The sequence below is a fragment of the Mycteria americana genome, unplaced genomic scaffold (assembly GCF_035582795.1).
Source record: "Mycteria americana isolate JAX WOST 10 ecotype Jacksonville Zoo and Gardens unplaced genomic scaffold, USCA_MyAme_1.0 Scaffold_37, whole genome shotgun sequence".
NCBI classification, from domain to species: Eukaryota; Metazoa; Chordata; class Aves; order Ciconiiformes; family Ciconiidae; genus Mycteria; species Mycteria americana.
In genome coordinates, this window is record NW_027445624.1 from 1,758,879 (window position 1) to 1,772,593 (window position 13,715).

Below are 13,715 nucleotides of genomic sequence, written 5' to 3' on the forward strand. Positions count from 1 at the left end.
AGGTACTGCAAGAATGAACCGGCCTCTACAGAACTGAAAAGCTTCCTGAGGTGCATCCAAGGGTGGGGAGTGAAGGAGAGGAAGAGAGGAAGGTCAGCTCATGGGGCATGTTGAGCACTGTCTAGCCACCCCACAGCAGAGGGCATTCCCCATCTCCCAGGCTGAGGCATGCACACAGGATGGGAACCTCTCCTTTGAGCAGGGGCCTTCAGCCACATTCCCAGGGCAGACCTATTCCTCCTCCACCCACAGACATCAGTGGCTTTCCATAGCTGGGCTCACACAAGGTTGGAAGGATTTGCTACAGCCCTCAACCATCGCCCTGCTTCTTGACGAGTTCCCTACACCCTCTCTCGCATCCGTACGCACTGCCAATCACTGCCTGATCACTACCCGAGAAGCTAAGAAGCTCTCAAGGCTTTCCCTCTCATCCTCAGGGGATGACCACGTTTCTGCAGTCACCATTCGTGCATCGTAAAAACACCAGTTGAGGAAGTGCATCTTGGTGAGGGGAGGACCTCGCCGAGGCACCTCTGTGCTCTTTGAGGTGTAAACGCTTGTGCAAGGCTGCAGGAGGAGTTGCTTTGGTGGCCAGCTTTGTATTGCAGATGGATGGCGTGCAGAGGGCAGGGAATGAGAGAGGACTGCTACCAGAAATGCCATGGAGGGGAGGTCCGGTGCTCAGGGAAAGAAGGATGAAGGGTGGACACTCCGGGTTCTGGTGTTTCTCTTCCCAAGTCCCAAGTCCCCACTGTGGGTGACGAAGCTCTGCTTCCCCAGAAATGGCCAAACATCTGCCTGCCGATGGGAAGCACTCCATAGCTCACTTTGGGAGTCTCTGTGGCGCAATTGGTTAGCGCGTTCGGCTGTTAACCGAAAGGCTGGTGGTTCGAGCCCACCCAGGGACGCCTTCCCCTTTCCCTGCCCGTGACAGGGGGCTTGCAACTACAGGACCTTGCAGCTCCCTTACAACCCAAACCCTTCTATGGCTCCAGCAAAAGAGGACACCATTCACTCCCCTCTCCAAAGGCAGAGCATTCAAAACAAACTCATAGCAATTCCTTACTCCCTTTTGCTTGCGCACGCACCTTTGCATCACTTATTAAACTGCCTTTCTCTTCACCCACGACTCTTTCTCACTTTGCCCTTCCAATGCTCTCCCCCCTCCAGCTCAGGGGGACTGAGCCAGCAGCTGCGTGGGGGCTGAGCTGCCAGCTGGGGACAACCCACCCTGGGATTTGCCTTATTTCTACTCTCACTAACAACAGCAGCACTAACATGCTCTAAAATAAGGTCTTCCTCTTCTTCATGATGCTAAACTCTATTTCTTTCATGTTACTCCTTTCCTTCATTCTTCCTTGACAAGACACTTAGAATTTCTCAGTATTATAGTCTGCCATGAAGTTGTTAGAACAATACTTTTTCTCTCCTTTCTAGCTGTTATCATCTAATGGCAACACCTCTCAGACAGTATTGTCCCTACATCATTTCTTTCATTCCCATTTCCAGTCTCTGTGTGTGTGTGAGGAGTTGTTTATCGTGATTATCACATCCCTGAGCAGCTCGTCCTTGGTTGCCAGTACCGGATCCAGGTGAGCACCCAGGGCCTTTGTTGGCCCACTGGGCAGCTGTATGAAGAAGGTGTCCCGCGGTGCTGCAGACTGTTTGCACCTTGTTTTGCCTGGTCCGTGAATGCCAGGGCAATTACAGTCCCCCACAGGAACTGGCTCATTGCCCTGCAGACTTCCTTGGGCTGCTGCCAGAAGACTTTTCCTGCTTCCTCACCCTCACTGCATGGTTCATAACTGCCAACACGATGTCACCCTTACTGGCCTCTCTAATCCTCAGTGACAGAAGCTAAGCATCCTGCAAGACGTCCAGACATCTGAGCTGGCCCTTCACACTGGGGACATCCCCCATCCTCACCTTCCCGGCCACTCTCTTCTGCAGAGCCTCTATCCCTCCACTGCAGCACCCCAAGTGAGCAAGCTGTCCCACCACATCTAATTTCATCCAAAACCATCACAGTGCTGGGAGGCTCCAGCTCCTCCTGTCTGTTCCCCAGCTCCTCCCGCCTGTGCGCGTTTGCGCTGCAGCATCTGAGCTGAGGCACCGGGGCTGAGCACAGACTCGTTACAGGTAAACATGGTACCAGGGCCCCAGGGCCCCCACTCTGCTTCACATGCTGGAGTGCTTGGCAGATGTTAATGTAACAAGGAAATGAGGTGCCCACAGACTGCCCCGCAGTCTCCAAGGCCAGAGAAACGAGGCTGCGCAATGACATCTTGTCCAGAGAAATGTTTGGTGACTGCAGAAACTCTGCAGGGCTGTGGGGCTTGCAAGACAAACTGCAGGAAGGACAGGGTGCTGCAGAGACAGTCTTTGCGGATGGGCTGCCTTTGGTTATCATTGGTGGCTATAAAGGACAGCCTTTGTTGGACATTGTTATCATCTTCCTCCTCTATCTCATCAGGCAGGGGCTTAGAGGTCCACAGAGAGGAGAATGGTCAAGGGTGGAGAACACAAGTACAGGGCTGGGCACCCTGCTGTGACCTGCCTCCCAGTCCTACGGCACCACCAAGGGATGGACTGTGCATCTGTGCCATGGTATTGGTGTTCAGATGATGGCACACAGGCACCAGACACCTTTGGGAGGACCTGGGGTATCTGCCTCGCACCAGCTCCAACAGGGCGTGGCTTTCCTGGAGGTCCTGAGCTGTGTTTGCCTGCTGAGTGGAGATGTATTAGCACTCCAGGCACCTGGCATGACACTGGAGGCTTCTTTAAAAGCAACTGAATAAATGAAAATAAATAAGGTGTCTTCAGTGCAGTGATGTGCAGGTGTCTTAGTTTTGCAGTGACTGGTGCTCTAGTAAATGCAGTGGATAGAGAGAGACCCGGGTCTCCTTCTGGTGCACTCCTGCATTTGGTCAGCTCAAGACCTCTGTGTGCTCCAGAGATATATGTGACAAGGTGCACGCAGGTGCCCTAAACGTACAGGTCGGTGTCATTTAGGATGGCCAAGGAAATCCCCCTTCCACCTCTGGACCTCAGCTGATGCTCGGGAAGGATGGGGGTATTCTCAGAGATTTTCCATCACAGCTTGCAAACACTTGCACACGTCTTAGACCAACCCTGGCCCCTCAGTCATCACCAAGTGTCTGTGGGTGAGCAACTGAGCGCCCACAGAATAAAGACGAGGGGCTCAGAGCAGGGGCTCACCTGCAGGCAACGCTTTTGTGCACCCCTGAACTGAAGCAAGAGGAATCCCATCTGCTGTGGCTGTGTGGGGTGCATGGAGGGAGCTGAATCGTGCTTCTTCCAGCTGGGAAGGAGATGCCTACATTGCCTCAGCTGAACCACTGCCCAGCACAGGGGAAGCCAAGCCCTCCCTGTCCCTGTCTGTCTGTCCTTCGTCTTATGGGACAGGACCTGCGGTGTCCAGAGGGGAACATTTACACCTCTCGCAGACAACCATGCTCTGGCAGGACAATTTCTGCTGCAGGAATCAGTCCCCCTCCAATGTTTAGAGAGGGACCATTAGTGATGCTTTTGTTGACTCCAAAGTACATTCCCCAGGGATGATCCTGCTGCCTTTCGGCGGTGTCAGCCCTGGAGCCCCGGGGACACCTCGAGGGAGCCCAGAGGGGGCAGAGAAAGTGGTGCCTTGGGTTGGTCCTCTGCTGCTGAGCTGCGGTGGGGTCCTGAGACGGAGGAAGCTCACGGCAAGCATGCAGTGCTTCAGGCAGACAGCTCTGCCCCGGAGCAGATGCTCTGCAGAGCACAGCAGGGCTGAGACACTGCCTGCAGGCAGCAAGGGGAGATAGATGAGAGTTTAAAGGCAGTGTGGAGTGGGTGGATGCTGAGAGCTCACTGGAGGAGAAATCTTCACAGCCCTTAACACAGTAAGTTTCCGGCTACAGGGCCACCAGAGTATGCTGGAGGGGTCTCCTAGAGCTGGCAGATCCCAGAGCAGGTAGGATCTGGCAGGATGGCTCTCCGGGTTTCTTGTGTGTGGAGAAGGTTGTGCTGCAGAGCAGGGCTTCCCTGCTGCACCCTCAGAGGGACAGGGCACGACCACCCCCTTCTTCTAGGGAGGCCTGCAGGGGTGTGCAGCTGGGTGTGCAGGCAGGGGTGCCCAGGGCTGTCCTTCAGAGCAGGGTCCCTGCACCCCAAGGGGCTGTGTGCCGGGGAGGGACTCTGCTGCCTGCCAGGGTCAGCACTCAGCCTGCCTGCGGATTTCCCCACAGTGCTGTGGGGAGAAGCTGGGGGTGGAAGGAGAGACCCCCCTTCAGCAGCACAGGATCCTTCTGCTATTGAGAAGGTGCTGCATGTCTCAGGGCTGCTCACAGCTCTACATCTGCCCCCAGGACATTTCTGACTGCTCTTTTGAATAAGGACACCAAGGCAGCCTTTATTTGAAAGGGAAGGTGTCTGTGCTTTGAGGTTTCTCCTCTTGCTTGTCTGCTTAGGCGTGGGAGATGGGAATTGATTTCTCTGTGCTGCAGAAGGCACTGAGACTGCAGTTCTTGTTAGGACTTGTCTGAGCTTCTCCTTCACCCCTGCACACACAGAGATGCCTCTGGTCGGTGCCCTGCTGCCAGGAGGTGTCTGCAGGGCGGAGGTGAGCACATAGTGAGTGGGATGGGTTTTGTGTGCATGGACGGGGAGCAGATGTGGGGACAGAGAAGGAGCTCCCGGCAGGTACAGCTCCAGACAGCTGAGACATGGGCAGGGAATGGGAGGACAGTACTAACAGAATAGTCTGGCAGGGCAATGGGAGCACCTGCCTGACAGCCTTTAATGTCAGGGTTTTCAGATCATGAGTCAGCTCCTTGTCAGCCAGGCCTCCAGCAACGCAGACTCTCCTGGCTGCCACTATGTCCCTTCCTGGCATTGCTTCCCCTTGCCAAAGCACTGTGATATTTCTCCTTGTGTCTCCAGTTGCCCATGCTTCTGCTGCTCTGGTTTTGTGGCTCTCTGGGGATGGGGATTTCAGCTGCAGCTCAGACACTCCCCCTGTGGGTCCTGCCATGCAGATGTCTCCATGGTAGGAAGATGTCCAAGCCCCCTTCTAACCAGTGGGGCTCTGGGCAATGCAGTGCATGGGGTGGGAAAAACTGACTCTCCCCTTTAGGAACCCCACCTTTAGGATATCCTAACGGAAGAGCACAGCTCTCCATCAAGGTCTTTGTCATATCTGGGTGCCCAACAGAGAAGACGGGGAGTAAGTGGGCGGCCGCGTGTGGGCAGCTGGAATGAGCCTGAGCCTGAGACCAGGACTGATGGACACACCGGCTGGCTTCGCTCTGCACTAAGGGACACTCCCTTTGCCTCCCAGGACCCTCAAGACTTCACCTGGAGTGCAGTACAAATGCCAGGGTTGTCTACCTCCAAGAAATGCTCCTGCAATGAAACAGGCAGCTAGAAGAAAATCAACAGCCAACACTGTTCTGCAGTCAAGTGAAGGGAGAGTGAATATGCTGTGAAATCCACCACGACTTGAGTCCATCACAGGTCACTCCTTGTTCTTATTTAGCTGTTGCTGTAGGGCAGAACTGACTCCCCCAGAGCCCACTGCAGAGTCCTGTCCTCCCAGTGGCACCCTCAGCCACCACAACCCAGCGCTTGTGCAAGGGAGCTGCTCAAAGGTCTCTGAAGGGGAGAGGCAGTTTGGGAGGTTAAATGAAAAATGGCTTTGATTTTGCTCAGAGAAGTCTCCCCTAATTTCTCACTGCCTTTTCCTCCTTGGACAGTGCCCCGTACCCAGAGGCAGAAAATGGCCAACAGCAGCTCCATCACCCAGTTCCTCCTCCTGGCATTTGCAGACAGGCGGGAGCTGCAGCTCTTGCACTTCTGGCTCTTCCTGGGTATCTACCTGGCTGCCCTCCTGGGCAATGGCCTCATCATCACCACCATAGCCCGTGACCACCATCTCCACACGCCCATGTACTTCTTCCTCCTCAACCTCTCCCTCCTCCATCTGGGCTCCATCTCCACTACTGTCCCCAAATCCATGGCCAATTCCCTCTTGAACACCAGGGCCATTTCCTTCTTGGGATGTGCTGCGTAGGTTTTGTTCTTTCTCTTTTTCATGTCAGCAGAGTTTTCTCTTCTCACCATCATGGCTGATGACCACTACGTTGCCATCTGCAAACCCCTGCATTACGGGACCCTCCTGGACAGCCGAGCTTGTGTCCACATGGCAGCAGCTGCCTGGGGCAGTGGTTTCCTCTATGCCGTGCTGCACACTGCCAATACATTTTCACTACCGCTCTGCCAAGGCAATGCCATAAACCAGTTCTTCTGTGAACCTCCCCAGATCCTCAAGCTCTCCTGCTCCACCTCCTATCTCAGAGAAGTTGGGGTTGTTTTGATTAGTGCTTTTCTATTTTGGGGGTGGTTTATTTTCATTGTGCTGTCCTACGGGCAGATCTTCAGGGCTGTGATGAGGATCCCCTCTGAGCAGGGATGGCACAAAGCCTCTTCCACGTGCCTCCCTCACCTGGCTGTGGTCTCTCTATTCCTCAGCACTGGCATGTTTTCCAACCTGAAGCCTCCCTCAATCTCCTCGCCAGCTCTGGACCTGGTGCTGGCAGTTCTGTACTCAGTGATGCCCCCAACAGTGAACCCCCTCATCTACAGCATGAGGAACAAGGAGCTCAAGGTTGCCCTGAGGAAACCCATTGGATTCATTTCAGCAGCCATAGGCTGCCTACCTTCCTCTGCAAATGGGTTCCTCTGTGTGTCGTGACAGGCCAAGCCTGTCTTTCCTTTCTTTGGTTTTTTTTTTCTACATTTTTCCTCTTGTGATGATGTTGTCTACAAGGAAATGTCATTATTCATCCCCTCCTCCCAATGTATGCACCTGTCTTGTGTGATGCGGAGACTTTGTGTAAATGAGGAGCCAGGCCATCTGTGTATTTAAGCAAAACAAATGAACCTGCAGTATCGTCCTTGTCCAAGATCCATCCTCAGTGGAGCAAGAATGAATGGGAAACTAAAACCCGTTGCTGGCCGCACCAGCTCGGGGCAGGCTGCTGTGTCCCTGGGGCAGCAGGAGCAGCCTGAGGACCCCCAGAGCCAGGGCTCTTGTACTGGCTTGGGGAGAGGGGATGGCACAGAGGGGCTGCAGCCCTCTTAGGATCTCCTGGAGAGGAGAGCAGAGGACACAGGGTGCCATTGACCTCTGTTTCCCTGTGCTACGGATGTCCCCATCTCTGGGGCTGACCCCCAGCAGCTGCTGTGCCCGTCAGAGGGGCTGGGGCTGTGGTGTGAGTGCCCAGAGGTCTGCAGCACCCTGCGGTGGGCACTGCCGTGGGGCCGGCTGAGACTGGGCTGGGCAGAGGGCAGGGCAGGTGGAGAGAGGACAGGGGAGGTGGGAGAGCTTGGACACAGCTGGCCTTGGCTAGATCATGCCCAGGAGAGAAAACCATCAGTGTATAGCTCGTGACCATGCAGGGTGAGGGCACACAAGAGTGGGTTTGGGCTGCAGAGCATGGTCTCATGGAGGGGCTCGAAGACATGCAGGTTCAGAAGAGCGGAGAGTGGTCTGTGCCTTTGGTGGCATGGACAGACCAGGAAGGTGGCCCAGGGCACTTGTCAGCCCCCAGCCTCTCTCATCGGCCATTTCCATGCTCACCCTGGTGAGGTTTACTTATTGCTCGTTAGAGACCAAGGTGGAACAAGGAAAATGCAGGGCTGCTGCTGAATGGGGAGGGTGATTTAGTAACTGCGGACACAGATGGGGCTGAGGGACTCAATGCCTTCTTTGCCTTAGGCTTCACTGGAAAGGTCTCCAGGACTCTGTGCTTAGGGAAAGGGTTCAAGGAGGAGGAGCCCACGTATTGGCAGGAACCTCAGGAAATCCCACAAGGACAAATGTCAGCTTTTGCCCCTGCAATGGACTTAACCATGGCACTGGCACAGGCTGGGGCCATTGTGGCTGGGAAGCGGCCCTGTGGAGAACGTCTTGGTGGTCAGCGATCTGGGCAGGAGGCAGTCGTGTGCCCTGAAGCCAGGGAGGCCAACAGCATCCTGGTCTGTATGACCAGGAGCATGGCCAGGAGATTGAGGGAAGGGATTATCCAGCATACCGCATGCAGCTTTGGGACCCTCAATACAGGTAAAATGTTGGCAAGCTGGAGGAGCTTTAGCAAAGGACCCCCAAGATGGTCAGGGGCTGGAGCATTTTGCCTTTGAGCAGAGGCTGAAGGAGCTGAGTTTGTTCAGCCTGGAGAAGCCTACCAGTACCTACGAGGAGGTTATGGAGAATAAAGAGCCAGGCTCTCCACCATGGGGCATGTTGGGAGGATGAAAGATAATGGGTGTTGGGTGAAAGAGCAGATGTTCAATCCGGAGATAAGGAACAGATTTTTCATCAGTCTCAGGGCTAGTCCTGGGTAAGGTGGCCATGAGCCTTGCCTGCCCTCCTGCCTGGCACAGTTGGTTGGGTGGCTGTAACAAAGGTGCCCCCAGAATGAGCACCCAGGCGTGTCTCTTTCACCTGCATCACCCCACATTGGACCCCACATTCAACAGCCAAATGCACCCCCTTTACTGCCATCTCCATCTCCCCTCTCCCACGGGCTGACAGAGCCAGGGTGGGACACGTTATGTTGTGCTCATGCAACAACGTTGGTGCTGAGATTGGACGCTGTGGTGTGGAGCTGACCCCAGCGAGAAAAGATGTTGTTAAACGGCAGATTTGCAGTGGTGGCCACCGTGCTGGTTTTGCAATGGAGAGCTTCTGCCCCTTTTACGAAAAGGATCTACTCCTACCAAGATACATTTGGTGTTTCAAGCTGTCACTGGCAGAGGTCCTTCGAAGTCAATCTGCAGTCGTGTCCATGGGCCTTCAATACGTTGGTGCTGGACTGGGCCGTTGATCATGGCGTAAGAAAGACTGTTCTTACACCAGCGGTCTACATCCTTCTTCACGTTAGGCCACCGCTCAGTGTCCTTCACTGTGTTCAGAGGGTTTGCCTTAGCTCATGGATAAAGCAGATTAGATCTCCTCAAGTATTGGGAGGAACAATCCGATGCTTATTGCCTTTTGTATCTATGGCATAATAAATATTACTTTCCCTTAATACGCGGTCTTTCACATTACTCCCTCTCATTTCCCTTGTTCGAAGGGGATGTTTTCCCAAACTGGGGCAAGCTGATGAGCTCCACCACAGCCACTTGAAGTGACTTGCTCTTGAATTTTTCCACCTGACTTGGCCATATATGGCCCAATAGTGTTCATGGATGCTCATGTGTCTACTAATAATTGCGCCAAGTTTCTTGGGTTCCTCGTGGCCATTTCAACTCTTTCCCCAAGAATCCACTGGCAAGGGTGCCAGGACCTGTGGCCGCAGCCCACAGGAACTTGGGCCTCCCCGGCACAACATAGAGACCTTCTCCAGGACCTGCTCTTGAGTTCCCAGACTTCAGTGATTGCATTGCATTGATCATGTCTTATGTCAGTGATTCGACATTGCTCTGCTAGAAACTGAGCTGCTGTTCTAGCTCTCTCTAACACACTTCCTAAAACTTCCTTTACTTCTGTTTGTAAATCTTGTACTTTTCCAACTTTAACTCCAGCTGTCTGATTTTTAACCAGGTATTATGTCTGTGGGCCCTAAGACCTTCCTCTCTGCTGATTAAGGTGGTTCTTTTAATTTGGGGATTTCCTTCTCCTTCACTTTCTGCGTGTCCTTTTGTATGTCCTTCACCTTCTCATCTGCTTCTCTCAGGATATGCTGTGAATCACGTCAGGGTTCAAATGGCACAAGCTTCCTTTCTATTGCCTTTTCAGTTTCCCAGTTTTAAATGACTAACATATGCTGCACAGGTTGCAGAAGTGGAATCTGCTACTTTAAAACAGTCCATCCTCCAAGGGCATTTCCCTTGTTTAATCACCCACTTAGGGAGTTTTGTAACCTTCTTTTCCTTCTTAGCATATTTTCCAGCTCAGGCTGCATGGTCTGTTTGATCCTGTGCACTTCCCATGCTGCCATCACACAAGCAAACCCTAGCAAGAACTTTGCTGCCTACCAAGGTTAAATCGTGACACACCCTCATTCACAAGCCTTCCACTTCTACTGCAGCACTTCTCTCTGAGTTTATGGACCATGGAATGAAATGGGGATGAGAGTGTTCCTTAGGACAGCTTCCCAGAAAAAAATGCTGTTTGAGTCCGACCAGGGGTGTGTCGGCATCTACTCCTGAAGTCAGCCAACCTAATATTGAATGAACAAAGAGTTATTTGTCGAGGGTTGTCTGTGTGCAAAGGCCTTCTTCAGTCCAACAGCGCAGCACCTTTACACTGTAGGGTTGGGAAGCTGTCCAGGAACCAACCCATGACTTAGACCCTCGCCCCGGGATAACATATTTGGCATGGGTCTTGAGGAAACCAGAGAGTAAAGGGTGAAGGGGTTAAGATAAATAATCTCAAAAAGGAGAATTTTTTACTCCAGCACTGCAACTCTGTACACAGGTGTGGTGGGATGACCCCAGCAAGCACCTAAGCACCCACACAGCTGCTAGCTCATTCTCTTCTAGAGGGATGGGGGAGAGAATCTCTCTCTTCTGAGCAAAACGGAGAAAACTCATGGGTTGAGACAAAGGCAATTTATGAAGTGAAGCAAAGCTGTGCACACAAGCAAAGCAAAATAAGGAATTTATTCACTGCTTCCCATCAGCAGACGAATGTTTCTCCATGTCCAGGCAAGCAGGGCCTCAGCACGTGTAACAGTTACTTGGAAAGACAAACACCATAATCACAAACAAATCCCCCTTCCTCGTCCTTTCCCTGACCTTTAATTACTGAACATGACATCATATGATAGGGAACATGCCTTTGGTCAGTTGGCGTCAGCTGTCCCAGCTGTGTCCTCTCCCAACTTCTTGCCCACCTCAAGCCCTACTCACTGTGAGCAGAGAGTGGTAAAAAGGGACAACCTCAATGCTGTGCAAGCACTACTCAGCAAGCCTCACATTGCTCAAATTGCTCAGCAATAGTCAAAAAGCTCCGGCCGGGAGCTTTCTCCAGCACGGGCTTTCTATGGTCTGCAGTTTGCTTCAGCGTACATCCACCTGCTCCGGCGTGGGGTCCTCCACGGGCTGCAGGAGGGATATCTGCTCCACCGTGGACATCCACGGGCTGCAGGGGGACAGCCTGCTTCACCATGGTCTTCACCATGGGCTGCAGGAGAATCTCTGTTCCGCTGCCTGGAGCACCTCGTCCCCCTCCTTCTTCAAGTGACCTTAGTGTCTGCAGAGTTGTTTCTCTCACATCTTCTCACTCCTCTCTCCCAGCTGTTGTGCAGCAGTTTTCCCACCTTCTTAAATATGTTATCACAGAGGTGCTACCAACGTTGTTGATGGGCTCAGCTTTGGCAAGCAGCAGGTCCGTCTTGGAGCTGGCTGGAACTGCCTGTCTCCAACATGGGGGCAGCTTCTGGTGTCTTCTCACAGAAGCCCCCCTTGCAGCTCCCCCGCTACCAAAGCCTTGTCCCGTAAACCCAATACAGCTGCATTGTAAAGAGTATTCATTTTGAAGTGCATTATGAAGGCTCAGGACAGGGATCTTATCAATGTCTATACATACCTGATGGGAGGGAGTGAAGAAGAGGGAGCCAGGCTCTTCTCATTAGTGCCCAGTAACAGAACAAGAGATTAAAAAAGATGAAATTCCGCCCGAACATGAGAAGACACTTGCTGAATGTGAGGGAGGTCATGCACTGGATGCAGTTGCCCAGAGGGGTTGTGCACTCTCCATCCGTGGAGATACTCAAAATCCAACTGGAAATGATCATCAGCACGCTGCTGCAGCTGACCCTTCTTTGAGCAGACTATTTGGACGAGATGATCTCCAAAGGTCCTTTCCAACCCCAACTTTTCTGCGATTCTGTGATTCTGTAATGTCTGGCAGTGTTCCTGAGAACTTTTCTGTGGTATCCCCAAATCAGTTTGAGCCCTGGTGTCCATGGAGCAGAGCCTCTTTTTGAGGATGAAGTCATTCACCATGTAACGCTGAGGATCGGGTGAACCAGGGATTACAAATGCCAGCAAATCCTCAACGCACAGCAGTGTCCACTGCCCTCGCCTCCACTGTCCAGCCCCTCCCTCTAGAGGGGTTTGGGTCAGAAGGGACCTCTGGACGTCTCTAGCGGCATGGTCTGCTCTGAGCAGGGATAACTTTACAGTTAGGTCAGATTGCTCAGTGCTTTCTGCTGACCCAGCACTGATCCACTCTCATAGTGAGTTTTTCCCCCTTAAACTCATGAGAAATTAGAGTTTTGAAAGTCACAGGCCCCTGGCCCAGTGCTGGTCCACTGGTATAATGGGTTTGGGGGTGTTTTTCTTTCCTTAACCTCATGTGAAATTTCCCTTACTGCTTCCTGCCCTTGTGATCTCGTGTTCTTCCCTTCCCTTCATGATGTTCACCCAGATCATCACACCTACTCAGACCAACGATAATCACAACCTACTCTCCAAGCACGACCTCACTGGGATCCTCTAGGACCATGCAGGCAGGCTGTTGTGGCCAGCTCCACACTGGAGGATTATGGCACTAAGAGACTGGGGGGCACCAGTCCTTCTTCAGCCACTTCCTAGGTCTGGTGGAGCACCAGGACAGCAAGGACTTGTGGCTCTGCACCATGAGCATGCTGTAGGATAGCGACAGACCCGGAGTCCAGACATTGCCTTGGATTAGCTGAACGCCAGCATTTTTCTATTTGAGGCAATTTTCCAGCCCAGGTCACCTCCCTTCTGACCTCTCCCCATCCTTACTCTGATCTGGGCAGCCTCTCCTGGCCCCCTCCTTGTGCTCTTCATGTGGTCCCAAGCTGTATAGGGATCACGGCTGCAAATCCCCCTGCCTAAGGGTCTGTGCATGTGGCAGGTGCTTGAAGGGACCATGGTGCCTTTCCAAGAAGAGTAGATGTGTTTGGTTGTGCCTGAGGATGAGACAAATCACGCTCTGGCCTCCCTTCCTCGTGCTTGCTGGGTCCCCACGGCCTCCTCTGGGATTGCAGAGTCTGTGTTTTCCTGAAGATACCTGCATTTAGTACTTTCCCTTTCAGTGACTCCACCTTGGGCAATCTCTTCTTTTGTGGGGCTCCAGTCACTGCCCGCCCCAGGCACATGCTGTCCATGGAGATATCCCGTGCTCTTAAGGAGCTCCAGACTCCCCTCCTTAAGGACATCATCTGCATGTCGTGTGTGGGACAGACGTGGCAATGTAATTCACTGACCAGTCACCATCTCCAGTCAGCAGACACCAATGGGTTAGTCTTAAATCCAACCCTCTGTCTCTAACAGGCCATAACATGACATTGAGCTCTTGGCTCCTGAATCCATGGAGCAACAGGCCCTTTGGGGAGCAGTTGCTCATGCCGATTCCTGGCACCAGCTTTGGATGAAGAGCCCAACCTTCTGGCAGAGCACTGCGGAGATCCCATTTTATTACAGACATCCTATGAGAGAGGCAGCTCTGACCAGTGTTAAACATACCTTTATACAGGCTCCAAGATGGAGACCAGATTAATTTCTCAGTAGAAATGAGTTGAAGCTAAACATTTGCGTAGGAACAAAATAACCACAGATTACCAGAAACTTATAATGATAACAGTGTGATAACGATAATGATGATAATTCTAACGATGACAGCGATAATAATAAAAAAGACAAAAGGACAGGCCTGGAATGAGATACCTAGGGAG

General features: G+C 52.6%; 1 non-coding gene and 1 pseudogene across 1 annotated transcript; both read left to right on the forward strand.

Annotated features, from left to right (window-relative positions):
- The first annotated feature begins 834 nt into the window (after positions 1-834).
- On the forward strand, positions 835-908 carry TRNAN-GUU (transfer RNA asparagine (anticodon GUU)). Its single transcript has one exon. It is a non-coding gene; the product is annotated as a tRNA-Asn (tRNA).
- A 4,871-nt stretch (positions 909-5,779) lies between these two features.
- Positions 5,780-8,673, forward strand: LOC142403505 (olfactory receptor 14A16-like; annotated as a pseudogene).
- The last annotated feature ends 5,042 nt before the right edge of the window (positions 8,674-13,715 follow it).